The 14,437-nt window shown below is 40.2% G+C and overlaps 1 protein-coding gene across 1 annotated transcript in view; it reads left to right on the top strand.

The window, feature by feature from the left end:
- LOC147018433 (caM kinase-like vesicle-associated protein) overlaps positions 1-14,437 on the top strand; it is a 179,226-nt gene that overhangs the window by 41,152 nt on the left and 123,637 nt on the right. The window lies entirely within an intron of this gene.

Below are 14,437 nucleotides of genomic sequence, written 5' to 3'. Positions count from 1 at the left end.
TGTCTTGAGATTTCAATGTTACAGTAGGCCTTGTTTTCGACCACCTCAAGAGGAGCACGGTAGGAACCAGGAGCATCAGTCCAGAGTGGGGACCAACGCTCTGTGGAGCTCTCAGTGCAGCACAGGAATGCTTTAGCTACAGGTAGAATACCCAGACAGTGAATGGCCTTTGATGCTAGCTTGTTAAAATGATGCTCCCATGAAAGGTTATGGCAGATAGTGAGGCCAAGGATGTTCAGGGACTGCACTTGTTTCATTGGCTCTTCAGAGAAGTGGCTTGGAGAATTATATTGCCAATCCTTGTGGAGAGAATGTGAGAGTACATGACTGTAAGACTCATGTCCACCTGTTTGCCACATGTGTGTCCCGCATTTACCCATTCCTCCACTGTGCATTTCATTTACTTTTGTATGTTGAAGGCTACAGTCAAAGACTAAATAGTCCTCATCGAGGCCAGGCCTTGAATAAGAGAAATTAAAGTGAGAGAATGTAAAGTGAGGAGTGAAAATGAGCGAGTAAGAAAAGTGCATGATGTTTGTTTGAAAAGTGTATGATGTTTGTTTGAAAAGTGTATGATTTTGTTTGCAAGAAAGAGATATTAAAGCTAGCCCAGTAGTTTTAGTTTGAGTGAGACAGAAAGCAAGAACAGCAATCCTGGCAATGGTTCCGAGTGTAAGATGGTTCCGGGCACCACTTTATCGCTCCTAAGTCAGAACAGTAGTACAACCCAAGCGGTTGCTGTCTACAATGTACTTTCTAAAAAACTGGACTAACCGGATGGGTGTTTTTTTTGGAGACACCATCTCCTGACTGGATGTCTGTTGGCTCCGTAAAGTAGCTCATCCGCCCTTAAGCAGGTATTGTTTTAGTCCTGGTGAGCCAGGGAGGGTAGTTTGTTTAGTCGCCGACTACCCGACCATGTGGCAGGTTGCACTGGGTTACATGTTACCAGTAGCAGTCAAGAAACCTGACTGACCTGATATCTCTTTCTCTTTCTCTTTCTCTCGTACAGTGCCTACAGAGAGTATTCACACCCATCAACTTTTGTCACATTTTGTTGTGTTACAGCCTCAATTTAAAATGGATTCCATTTAAATATTTTTTGTCTCCAATCAACACAAACTACTGCATAATGACAAAGTGAAAACGTGGTTTTAGAAATTTTTACAAATTAATTCAAAATGAAAAGCTGAACTGTCTTGCATCAACAAGTATTTGCTAAAAGACTCCAAATTGAGCTCAGGTAAATCCAATTTCTTTTGATCATCCTTGAGATGTCTTCACAACTTGATTGGAGTCTACCTGTGGCCAATTCAATTAATTGGACATGACTTAGAAAGAAACACACCGTTCTATATGAGGTCCCACAGTTGACAGTGCATGTCAGAGCAGAAACTCTACCATGAAGTCCAACTATCTGTCTGTATAACTCTGAAATATATTTGTGAGGAGGTATAGATCTGGAGAAGGGTATTTAAACAATTTCTAAAATGTTGAAAGTTCCCAAGAGCACAGTGAGCTCCATCATTATGAAATGGGGGAAAATATGGAACTACCCAGACTCTTCCTCGAGCTGGCTGTCCGACCAAACTGAGCAACTGGGCAACAAGAACCTTGGTCAGGGAGGTGACCAAGAACCCAATGATCACTCTGACCGAACTCCAGAGTTCCTTGGCTGAGATGGGAGAACCTGCTGGAAGGACAACAATCTGCAGCACTTCACAAATCTCGGCTTTATGGGAGAGTGGCCAGACAGAAGCCACTCCCGAGAAAAAGGCACATGACAGCACACCTGAAGTTTGCAAAAAGGCATGTGAAAGTCTCTGAGAGCATGAGGCAAAAAGATTATGTGGTCTCGTGAGAGGAAAATTGAACTCTTTAGCCTGAATTGTATATCAGTCTGGCGAAAACTGAGCACTGCTCATCACCCATCTAACACCATCCCTCCCATGGAGCATGGTGGTGGCAGCTTTATGCTATGGGGTGCTTTTCAGCAGCAGGGACTGGGAGACTTGTAAGGACAGAGGGAACAATGAATGGAGCCAAATACTGAAAAATCCTTGAGGAGAACCTGCTTCAGAATGCAAAAAACCTTAGACTGTGGGGAATATTTACATTCCAACAGGACAACGACCCTAAGCATACAGCCAAAGCAACACTGGAAAGGCTTCAGAACAAGAACGTGAAAGTCCTTGAGTGGCCCAGCCAGAGCACAGACTTGAACCCACTGAGAATCTGTGGAAAGACGTGAAGATTGTGGTTCAGACACTCATTCAACTTGTAAAAAATTCTAAAAACATATTTTCACTTCGTCATTTTGGGGTATTTTGTGTTGATCAGTGACAAATTATAATTTAACCCATTTTAAATTCAGGGAGTAACACAACAAAATGTGAAAAAGATGAGGGGTGTGAATACTTTCTGAAGGTACTGTATATCCCATGTCTACCTGTCCTTATGATTCATTAACTCATTTTTTATTGAACTCTTCCTTGATATCCTTACAGAAAGTTTATTTTCGGCTTTTTTTTTTAACGCATAAGCACTGGCAACAAATACCAGTGCCAAATTCTACCATGAATATGGTACAAAAGTGGTTGGGGAATAATTGGACTGCAGTGTCATCCACCGGACGAGGAACATGCCTTCCACAGCTTCAACGACACTGTGTACTCGCCCTCTTCCCCACGGTTGTCGTTTTGTGGTTGCTGTTGGCTAAATACTAGCTCCTCTGCCTTTTGATTGTTTCCGTTGGCTAATACAAGATCATCCATCTCACATCAAGGATTCTACTACTGCAACAAGATTCCACTTTTCCATGAGCTTTGACGCTGGTACATCTTTGAATTGATGCACGTGTTGTCATTTCATCTTCTGATACGTATTCCACTGATATGACGACAAATGTTATTCATATTTTGATATGGTGCCACTGGGACTTGGTGGGTGACGCAGCAACATTGTTTCTTTAAATGGAACTGTGGGTTGGTGAGAAATATTTCACACCAGACTTCGTTAGCCTTTCCTTGGTTGGAGATAATTAGTCGTTCCTGACTCGGTCTAATTTCCTTCTTCTTTTTCTTAATACAAAAACAAGGTTTACGAAGAAGCGAGTTGACAAAGAATAAAAAGGCAATGTCGTGACAGTTGGATACAATAAATAAGAGAATGGGCTAACAACAAAAGAGCAGGTGAGGAAATACAGTAACTCGCAAATATAAGTTTTGTGGTGGGAAGGAAGGGTTAGGTAGGGTTAGTGAGAGTAGAAAAGATTGCGGGTTGGGATGGGGTTGTGGTGCTGCACAAGGGGTGGTGCTGCACTGCTTGTTTGAAGCCCTGGAGGTAAGAGTGTGGGATTGGACAGTCTCCAGGGATGCCGTTCCATAAACGGGGGAAAAAAGAGGAAGAAAAAAAACACAGAGTGGAGGTGTGAATGGAAAGTCTGGATTTTGGGAGTTATCAAAACAAAGAACAGGTACGCATTCGGGAGGAGCTTAGGAGGTTCCTTTTTATCATGTATTGTGTATTGTAATGTCATGTGCAGTGCATCACACATTTTATAGTGTATAATATTGCAGCATTTTCATTGTTTTGCACAACAAAAACAACAGAAAATGAAACAAAACGTGGAATGATCTTCAAACTTACGTTCCTATGTTTTGATAACCAGTTTTACACAATGTGCACGGAACTTCTGATGTATATATAGTCACAGCTGTTTCATTGCAATGTTTACCAACAACAGGGATAAATTTTCTGCCCCTCCTTTTAAATCATAAACTTCTGTGCTCCAGATATTTTGTTTTCTCTCTGCATATCTTATTGCTCAATGCATCGAAAAACAATTGATGAAAAGGCAGAAAATAAATTTTGTTGTAATGGAATGCCAGTTGGGAAACAAAACCAAAGCACAAGAAGACTGAACATTTAACAATGCAAAATTTACTGGGGTATATAGATTACAGCAGATCGAAGAATGAATGACATGCATTAAGGGAGATTTGGGTTCTCGTTCTCTCTCTCTCTCTCTCTCTCTCTCTCTCTCTCTCTCTCTCTCTCTCTCTCTCTCTCTCTCTCTCTCTCTCTGTCTCTCTCTTTCTCTCTCTTTCTCTCTCTCTGAGACACAAATGCTGGTCTTGTTCGATTCGAACAAAGTCCTAAAAACAAACGCACTAAACAACTGGCTGGCATCCACAGCCATTCAGATTCCCTTGTGAAAAAACAGAACGGAGGTCACAATCCATCTATAATGGAGCGAGTGTATGTGATTATGTATGTGCTGTATGTCTGCTCTTCACCGAATTGGTGAGACAGCTGACCTGACGTCACCCACAATTGTAACCTGAAATACTTCACCTAAAGTACTCAGAAGACCCCGAAGACGAAAAAAGCTGAAAAGACCCAGAAGACCCAAAAGGTCCTGAAGACCGACAAGAAATAAAAGACCCTGAGGACCCAAAAGACCCAAGAGACCCCGATGAACCAAAACATCCCAAAGACCCTGAAGACTCCAAAAACCAAAAAGACCCAGAGGACCCAAAATTACCAGAGGACCTCCTCTCCACCTTGCTTATTCAAGTCCTCAACTGCCCAAAACCCCAATACTCAAACCCCTCCTCCCAACCCCAAGTCCTCAATTCTCACCCCCCCTCAATCCCAACGTTTCAATCTCCCTCTTCCAACTCCATGCACCTTAATGACATGCATTAAGGGAGATTTGGGTTCTCGTTCTCTCTCTCTCTCTCTCTCTCTCTCTCTCTCTCTCTCTCTCTCTCTCTCTCTCTCTCTCTCTCTCTCTCTCTCTCTCTCTCTCTCTCTCTCTCTCTCTCTCTCTCTCTCTCTCTCTGTCTCTGTCTCTGTCTCTGTCTCTGTCTCTGTCTCTGTCTCTGTCTCTGTCTCTGTCTCTGTCTCTGTCTCTGTCTCTCTCCCTGTCTCTCTCTCTCCCTGTCTCTCTCTCTCTCTCTCTCTCTCTCTCTCTCTCTCTCTCCCTGTCTCTCTCTCTCTGTCTCTCTCTCTCTCTCCCTGTCTCTCTCTCTCTCTCTCCCTGTCTCTCTCTCTCTCTCCCTGTCTCTCTCTCTCTCTCTCCCTGTCTCTCTCTCTCCCTGTCTCTCTCTCTCTCTCTCTCTCTCTCTCTCTCTCTCCCTGTCTCTCTCTCTCTCTCTCTCTCCCTGTCTCTCTCTCTCTCCCTGTCTCTCTCTCTCTCCTGTCTCTCTCTCTCTCCCTGTCTCTCTCTCTCCCTGTCCCTGTCTCTCTCTCTCTCTCCCTGTCTCTCTCTCTCTCCTGTCTCTCTCTCTCTCTCTCCCTATCTCTCTCTCTCTCTCTCTCTCTCCCTGTCTCTCTCTCTCTCCCTGTCTCTCTCTCTCTCCCTGTCTCTCTCTCTCTCCCTGTCTCTCTCTCTCTCCCTGTCTCTCTCTCTCTCCCTGTCTCTCTCTCTCTCTCCCTGTCTCTCTCTCTCTCCCTGTCTCTCTCTCTCTCCCTGTCTCTCTGTCTCTCCCTGTGGCTCTCTCTCCCTGACTCTCTCTCTCTCCCTGTCTCTCTCTCTCCCTGTCTCTCTCTCTCCCTGTCTCTCTCTCTCCCTGTCTCTCTCTCTCTCCCTGTCTCTCTCTCTCCCTGTCTCTCTCTCTCCCTGTCTCTCTCTCTCCCTGTCTCTCTCTCTCCCTGTCTCTCTCTCTCTCCCTGTCTCTCTCTCTCTCCCTGTCTCTCTCTCTCTCCCTGTCTCTCTCTCTCTCCCTGTCTCTCTCTCTCCCTGTCTCTCTCTCTCCCTGTCTCTCTCTCTCTCCCTGTCTCTCTCTCTCCCCCTGTCTCTCTCTCTCTCCCTGTCTCTCTCTCTCCCTGTCTCTCTCTCTCCCTGTCTCTCTCTCTCCCTGTCTCTCTCTCTCCCTGTCTCTCTCTCTCCCTGTCTCTCTCTCTCTCTCTCCCTGTCTCTCTCTCTCTCTCCCTGTCTCTCTCTCTCTCTCCCTGTCTCTCTCTCTCCCTGTCTCTCTCTCTCTCTCCCTGTCTCTCTCTCTCTCTCCCTGTCTCTCTCTCTCTCTCCCTGTCTCTCTCTCTCTCTCCCTGTCTCTCTCTCTCTCTCTTTTTTTTTTCCCTGTGTCATTGCCTGTTTTGATTCAACTTGTGGGTCCATGAGACTGAATTTTCATTGGTCTTCTTTGGACCACTATTATTATGGTTGTTAGTATTATTTGTATTCATTAATATATGCTTTGTTACAACGTTATCATTGTGTTTCTTGTTTATTTTGTAAACAGAATGCAATGCTGTGAAAGGACCTATTATGCTGCCCGATACACCTCAACATGGCGTGCATTGAAAACATGGGAATTCTTCCGTGTTCTTTGTAGTTAATTAGTCAGATCAACTCAGGCCGTCATGACGATCATTTTGGTGTATCACATTCCACATCAGAACGCTCCAGTAGAACTCCACAAAAAACATGACATACACACACACACACACACACACACACACACACACACACACACACACACACACACACACACACACACACACACACACACACACACACACACACACACACACACACATGCCTACCTCCTCCATTTATAGTCGAAGCTGGCCTGTTTTGTGTTCATATCTAAGCATTTAGCTTGTGATGTTGGGATCACAGGTTCAAATCCCATATGTTGTGTTTATTTGTACATTCTCTCCATATTCTTTTCCTCCCCTTTTCAGTATTCTTTGTTCTCCTCTCTCTGCATACTTCCTTCTCGACTGCTTTTCATATTATTCATTTGTTTGCTTGGTGTCTTGTATGACTGCTATTTTTAAGCCAATGTTTGTCATCTTCAATGTTGGCATTGGCATTAGGGAACTAATAGTTCAAGCTGAACCAAATGAAAAGCCTTCGAGATAAGGAAGTTAAAATATTTTTGAATGTTTGAATATCGGTACAGTGAGATGTCTGATGACTAATCTTTCCAAATAACTCTCTGAATCAGACAGAATTGAAAGCTTGCCATCAGTATGACTGGCAATCATCATGACCAATATTGAAGCACAGCTTGTTTTATTCTGATGTGCATCATCATTATGATCTTTCAGGACAAAATATTTGCATCAACCTGTGTATTCATGATCGATCGGTCTTCGCTTGTATGCAGCACAGGCTGTGGGGTGGCATCATTGGCTGAGTGCGTGGCCGTGCCACGAATACAATGTCCTCTGCTGGTTAGGGCAGGAATTTGTAATTTCTTCATGGTGCCGGCGATAGCTCGCCTACTCTTTGCGAAGGACACCATGTAATGGGATCTTCAACATCCACCAACTAATGCCAGAAGACAGGACGCCATTTTAACGTCCATTTGAGGGATGGCACACACATTGATGAATCGTCCTGCCTGTGAAACACCAGGATGACTTTTAATAGATGGGTCAGGATTCAAACCCAGGCGAGACAGCTTTGATGCAAGTATCATCGACCAGTATATAAGGCCAATGGACTCGCATTCATTGTCAAAATCACGAATAAGTGCTCAAGAACATATTTTTATTGCATTAGAACTAACATGGGTATTTTGTGGTGGAATAAAATGAGAAATTTGTTGTAAACCAGAATGTTATGAATCGGAAACTGATGTAGCTGGGTTGTGTTTCTAATGTACAAGCAACTACTCCTCTAAATGAGGAAAAATACCATTGTTTTGACTTTGTATCGGATCACATTGAACAAGATTTGTAAGACCCTTCCCTTGGTATTTGATAACAGCTAAATTATGATCACCTGAACTTGCCCTTGCTGATGCGGATTTTTGAAGGGCAACGGCATTCAATTTGCCACCACATTTTTGGAATGCAGACAAGACTCAGAGCAGTTGTGATCATCGAGAAAAAAAAAAATAAAGGTTTCGTAGAGAAAGTGATGGAAAAAGCAACGGGTACAGAAGAAACAAAAATGTTTTTGAGTTCTCTCCTGACAATCAAATCCAAAATGCTTCTGTAAATTAATTTGGACTTTGCTCAAGTTTTTTTCATTATTATTATTACCTGCCATTCTCTCGACTCATACCCACACTGATGCCGACACCATCATGCTACAGGAAACATCTATCTGTAAGGATACCTCTTCAGCAGCAACAGAAAGCATGTACTGTCACCTAGTTTTGATCGAACATCAGAGTCCTGAAAGCACCACCATCAACAGAATGAATGAGTGAAAATTAAAAAAAATATTTTAACACCCAACAACCCCACCCTACCTCCCACACTCCCACGTGGAATGTCTTGCACAATGAAATGTGATTTGAACCCAAGGATTCAAATTTATATTGAAAGCCTCTGAAGTGCACTGCATCTTACACCATCTTAATGTCATGGCCATCTGCAGGAAAATTGAGAACTCAGGAGCTGGTGCCTCGGGTGTCAAAAGGTTGTTATTGAATTTCTGTGAAGGAGAAGGTGGTGTGAAAAGAGGTTGGACATTAAAGATAGTATATATAGTGTGCTCATGTTCAACAGAAAGTGCAAATTGAAATATGCCTTCATAGACTCTGCGCTCGTCTTTCGCACTAACCTTGCCTTTGTTTGCCCTTGAAGGTGGTGGCAGAATTTTGGATTTTCTGTGCTTAAAGTCCAAGTCAACTAATTTCCTCCACCTTTTCCCCCCCCCCTTCGTTGTGCGAAATTTTTAATTTCGCACAAGGAAGTCTTTCGTGGAAATGTAAGCCAAAAGGAGGGAGGAATTAAAGTAAATGGACACTAAAGGAGGAGAGAATGTTCTGCACGCCAAGTCCATTCACCATTTGTTACCATACTTCCCTTGATTTTTCCATGCTGAAAGAGACACAGAGATCGTAAAAATTCCTTTTGACGACATAATATTGGATCGGTGGTAAGGATGAAGGTTGTTTCCAACATACGTTAATGAAACGAGCTCCGACCTCGGCTCAATACCCTGAACATATCTACATTGTACTGGTCTGCACAGATAGGGTTGGCAATCAGGTGCTGTGCAATGGCAGATGAAGCAGGTACAGCGGCCGGTGGTTGCTGGATATTTTCACATGCTCGTACTGGTTGTGTTCTCACCCTCACAATCATTCTTCGAATCGCCAAGGGGATGTGTTGTTTGATCCGATCAGCCAAGCTTCGTGTTGTGTGGCCCTTGTAACAAATGGTGAATGGACCTTAGGGGAAACCCCTCCCCGCTCTCTCAAGGATGTGGTTGCAAACGTCAATCATCGACGAACTCTGCTCCAGCCAATGGGAGCTTAAGGTGAAGATGATGAGCCGATCAATGGGCGTTTGGATTAACCGTGACGTCATTACGGCTGAACCAATCAGCGTGTACCTTATTGAGACCTGCGAATAAAGCACATGCCTTCACTTCCTTCTTCACTTGCTGCAATTTTTTTACCCTGAGGAGTGCAGCACAAAAAGCTCTGGTCACTATTATGTCGTATTTGTTTGTATCTATATATATATATATATATATATATATATATATATATATATATGGTTACTGTATACCTACTTTTGCAGCCCCCTTTGTATAGATACATATATATATATATATATATATATATATACATATATATACATATATATATATATATATATATATATATACATATATATACATATATATATATATATATATATATATATATACATATATATATACATATATATACATATACATATATATATATATCTTCTTCTTCCTTCGGCTGCTCCCGTTCGGGGTCGCCACAGCGGATCATCCGTATGATCCGCATTGTGATTTGGCAAATGTTTTATGCCGGATGCCCTTCCTGTCGCAACCCTGGTCGCCTCTTACAACACAGGGATATGGTACACCTATTTCAACCGAGGTATACACCGGCCCAGTACACTGGTACTCACTTCGCCGACCTCAGAAGGATGACAGGCTGAGTCAACCCCCTGGTGTATTAATTCAGTGGCCGAACGGGGCTTGAACTCAGGACCTTTTGGATCCCAAGCCGCTGCCCCAACCACTGCACCAACACCAGGCTATCTATATATATATATATATATATATATATATATATATATATATATATATATATATATATATATATATATATATATATATATATATATATATATATATATATATATATATATATATATATATATATATATATATATATATATATATATATATATATATGTATGTATATGTGTATATATATATATATATATATATATATATATATATATATATATATATATATATATATATATATATATATATATATATGTATATATATATATATATATATATATATATATATATACATGTGTGTGTATATATATATATATATATATATATATATATGTATATGTACATGTGTGTGTATATATATATATATATATATATATATATATATATATATATATATATATATATATATATATATATATATATATATATATATATATATATATATATATATATGTATATATATATATATATATATATATATATATATATATATATATATATATATATATATATATATATATATATGTATATATATATATATATATATGTATATATATATATATATATATATATATATATATATATATATATATATATATATATATATATATATATATATATATATATATATACAGACATATATATATATATATATATACAAACATATATATATATATATATATATATATATATATATGTATGTATATATATATATATATATATATATATATATATGTATATGTATATATATATATATATATATATATATATATATATATATATATATGTATATATATATATATATATATATATGTATATATATGTATATATATATATATATATATATATATATATATATATATGTATCCGTATATATGTATATATATATATGTATATGTATATATATATATATATATATATATATATATATATATATATATATATGTATATGTATATATATATATATATATATATATATATATATGTATATATATATATATATATATATATGTATATATATATATATATATATATGTATATATGTATATATATATATATATATATATATATATATATATATATATATATATATATATATATATATATATATATATATATATATATATATATATATATATATGTATATATATGTATATGTGTATATATGTATATATATATATATATATATATATATATATATATATGTATATATATGTATATGTGTATATATGTATCTTCTTCTTCCTCTTTCGGCTTGCTCCCGCTAGGGGTCGCCACAGCGGACCAACTGTCTCCATTTTGCTCTATCCTCCACATCTTCCATTGACACTCCAACCACCCGCATGTCCGCCCTCACCGCATCCATGAACCTCTTCTTTGGCCTTCCTCTTCTCCTCCTGCCTGGCGGCTCCATCTTCAACATCCTTCTCCCGATATACTCCGTTTCCCTCCTGTGCACATGTCCAAACCATCTCAATCTCGCCTCTCTCACTTTGTCTCCAAACCGTCCTACCTGCGCTGTCCCTCTAATACACTCATTTCTTATCCTATCCATCCTCGTCACTCCCAACGAGAATCGCAGCATCTTTAACTCTGCCACCTCCAGCTCTGCTTCCTGTCTTTTTGTTAGCGCCACCGCCTCCAAACCATACAACATAGCTGGTCTCACTACCGTCTTGTATACTTTCCCCTTCACTCTTGCAGCTACCCTTCTGTCACAAATCACTCCTGCAACTCTTCTCCACCCACTCCATCCTGCCTGCACTCTCTTTTTCACTTCTCTCCCACACTCTCCGTTACTTTGGACAGTTGATCCCAAGTATTTAAACCAATCCACCTTCCCCACCTCAACTCCTTGCAACTGCACCATACCACCACCCTCCCTCTCATTTACGCACATGTACTCCGTCTACTCCTACTGACGAACATTCCCCTTCTCTCCAGTGCGTACCTCCACCTCTCAAGGCTCGATTCAGCCTGCTCCCTACTCTCCCTACAGATCATGATGTCATCTGCGAACATCATGGTCCATGGAGACTCCAGTCTGATCTCGTCCGTCAACCTGTCCATCACCATTGCAAACAGGAAAGGGCTCAGAGTCGATCCTTGGTGCAATCCCACTTTAACCTTAAACCGGTCCGTCATTCCTACCGCACACCTCACCGCTGTCACACTGTCCTCCTACATATCCTGCACGATCCTCACATACTTCTCCACCACTCCCGACTTCCTCATACAATGCCACAACTCCTCTCTTGGCACCCTATCATAAGCTTTCTCTAAATCCACAAACACACAATGTAACTCTTTCTGGCCTTCCCTATACTTCTCCATCAACATTCTCAAAGCAAACATCGCATCAGTGGTGCTCTTTCCTGGCATAAACCCATATTGCTGCTCACAGATCGTCACCTCTCCTCTCAACCGAGCTTCCACTACTCTTTCCCACAACTTCATGGTGTGGCTTAACAACTTTATCCCTCTGTAATTTCCACAGCTCTGCACATCACCCTTATTCTTGAAAATCGGAATCAGTACACTTAATCTCCACTCCTCCGGCATCCTCTCACTTTCCAAGACTTTATTAAACAATCTGGTTAACAACCCCACTGCCATCTCTCCTAAGCACTTCCATGCCTCCACTGGTATACCATCTGGGCCAACCGCCTTTCCACTTTTCATCTTCTTCATAGCAGTCCTCACTTCATCCTTACTGATGCACCCCACTTCCAGATTCACTATCTCCACCTCTTCCAACCTTCTCTCTCTCTCATTTTCTTCATTCATCAGCTCCTCAAAGTACTCCATCCACCTTCTCAACACACTCTCCTCGCTCGTCAGCACATTCCCATTTGCGTCCTTTATCACCCGAACCTGCAGCACATCCTTCCCAGCTCGGTCCCTCTGTCTTGCCAATCGGTATAAATCCTTTTCCCCTTCTTTTGTATCCAGCTTCTCATACACCTCGTCATATGCCTTTTCCTTGGCCTTTGCCACCTATTTTTTTGCTGTTCCATGCCACTCCTTGTACTCCTGCCGACTTTCTTCATCTCTCTGACTATCCCACTTCTTTTTCGCCAACCCCTTCTTCCTTATACTTTCCTGTACTTCCTCATTCCCCCACCAAGTCTCCTTATCTTCCTTCGGCTGTCCAGATGTCACCCCAAGGACCTTCCGAGCTATCTCCCCTCACAACTTCTGCTGTCGTTGCCCAATCATCCCACCCATCTTTACCACCATCCAGCGCCTGTTTCACCTCCTCCCTAAATTTCACGCAACAGTCTTCCTCCTTCAGCTTCCACCATCTGGTCCTTGGTTCAGCCCTCACTCTCTTCCTCAACCTCACCTCGAAAGTCATCCTACAGACCACCAATCGATGCTGTCGAGCTACACTCTCCCCTGCCACAACCTTACAGTCACGAATCTCTTTCAGGTTGCATCTCCTACTTAAGATGTAATCCACCTGTGTGCACTTTCCTCCACTCTTGTATGTCACCCTGTGTTCCTCCTTCTTCTTGAAATACGTGTTTACCACTGCCATTTCCATTCTTTTTGCAAACTCTACCACCATTTGCCCTTCCACATTTCTCTTGTTGAGACCGTACCTCCCCATCACCTCCTCATCCTCTTTATTACCTTCCCCAACATGACCATTGAAATCTGCTCCAATCACCACTCTTTCATCCTTGGATACACTCTCCACCACTTCATCTAACTCACTCCAGAAATCTTCTTTATATTCCATCTCACACCCCATATGTGGGGCATATGCACTGATGACATTCATCATCACCCCTTCAATTTCCAACTTCACACTCATCACTCGGTCAGACACCCTCCTCACCTCCAATACCCTCTTGACATGATCTTCCTTCAGGATTATCCCGACACCATTTCTCCTCCCATCCACACCATGGTAGAACAGTTTGAAACCACCTCCAATGCTCCTCGCCTTACTCCCCATCCACTTGGTCTCTTGTACACACAGTATGTCCACCTTTCTTCTCTCCATCATATCAGCCAACTCTCGCCCTTTGCCAGTCATCGTCCCAACATTCAGAGTTCCAACTCTCACCTCCACACTTCTACCCTTCCCCCTCTCCCACTGCCTCCGGACTCGCAGTGTATATAATATATATATATATATATATATATATATTATGTATATGTATATATATATGTATGTATATGTATATATATATATATATATATATATATATATATAAATAAATATATATATATATATATATATATATATATATATATATATATATATATATATATATATATATATATATATATATATATATATATATATATATATATATATATATATATATATATATATATATATATATATATATATATATGTATATATATATATATATATATATATATATGTATATATATGTATATATATATATATATATATATATATATATGTATATATAT

This window comes from Eptatretus burgeri, chromosome 10 (assembly GCF_056783735.1).
Source record: "Eptatretus burgeri isolate ZD-2024b chromosome 10, Ebu_testis_v1, whole genome shotgun sequence".
In the NCBI taxonomy this organism is placed as follows: Eukaryota; Metazoa; Chordata; class Myxini; order Myxiniformes; family Myxinidae; genus Eptatretus; species Eptatretus burgeri.
The sequence above is the reverse complement of the archived record's forward strand: the minus strand, read 5'-3'. Positions and strand labels throughout refer to the sequence as shown.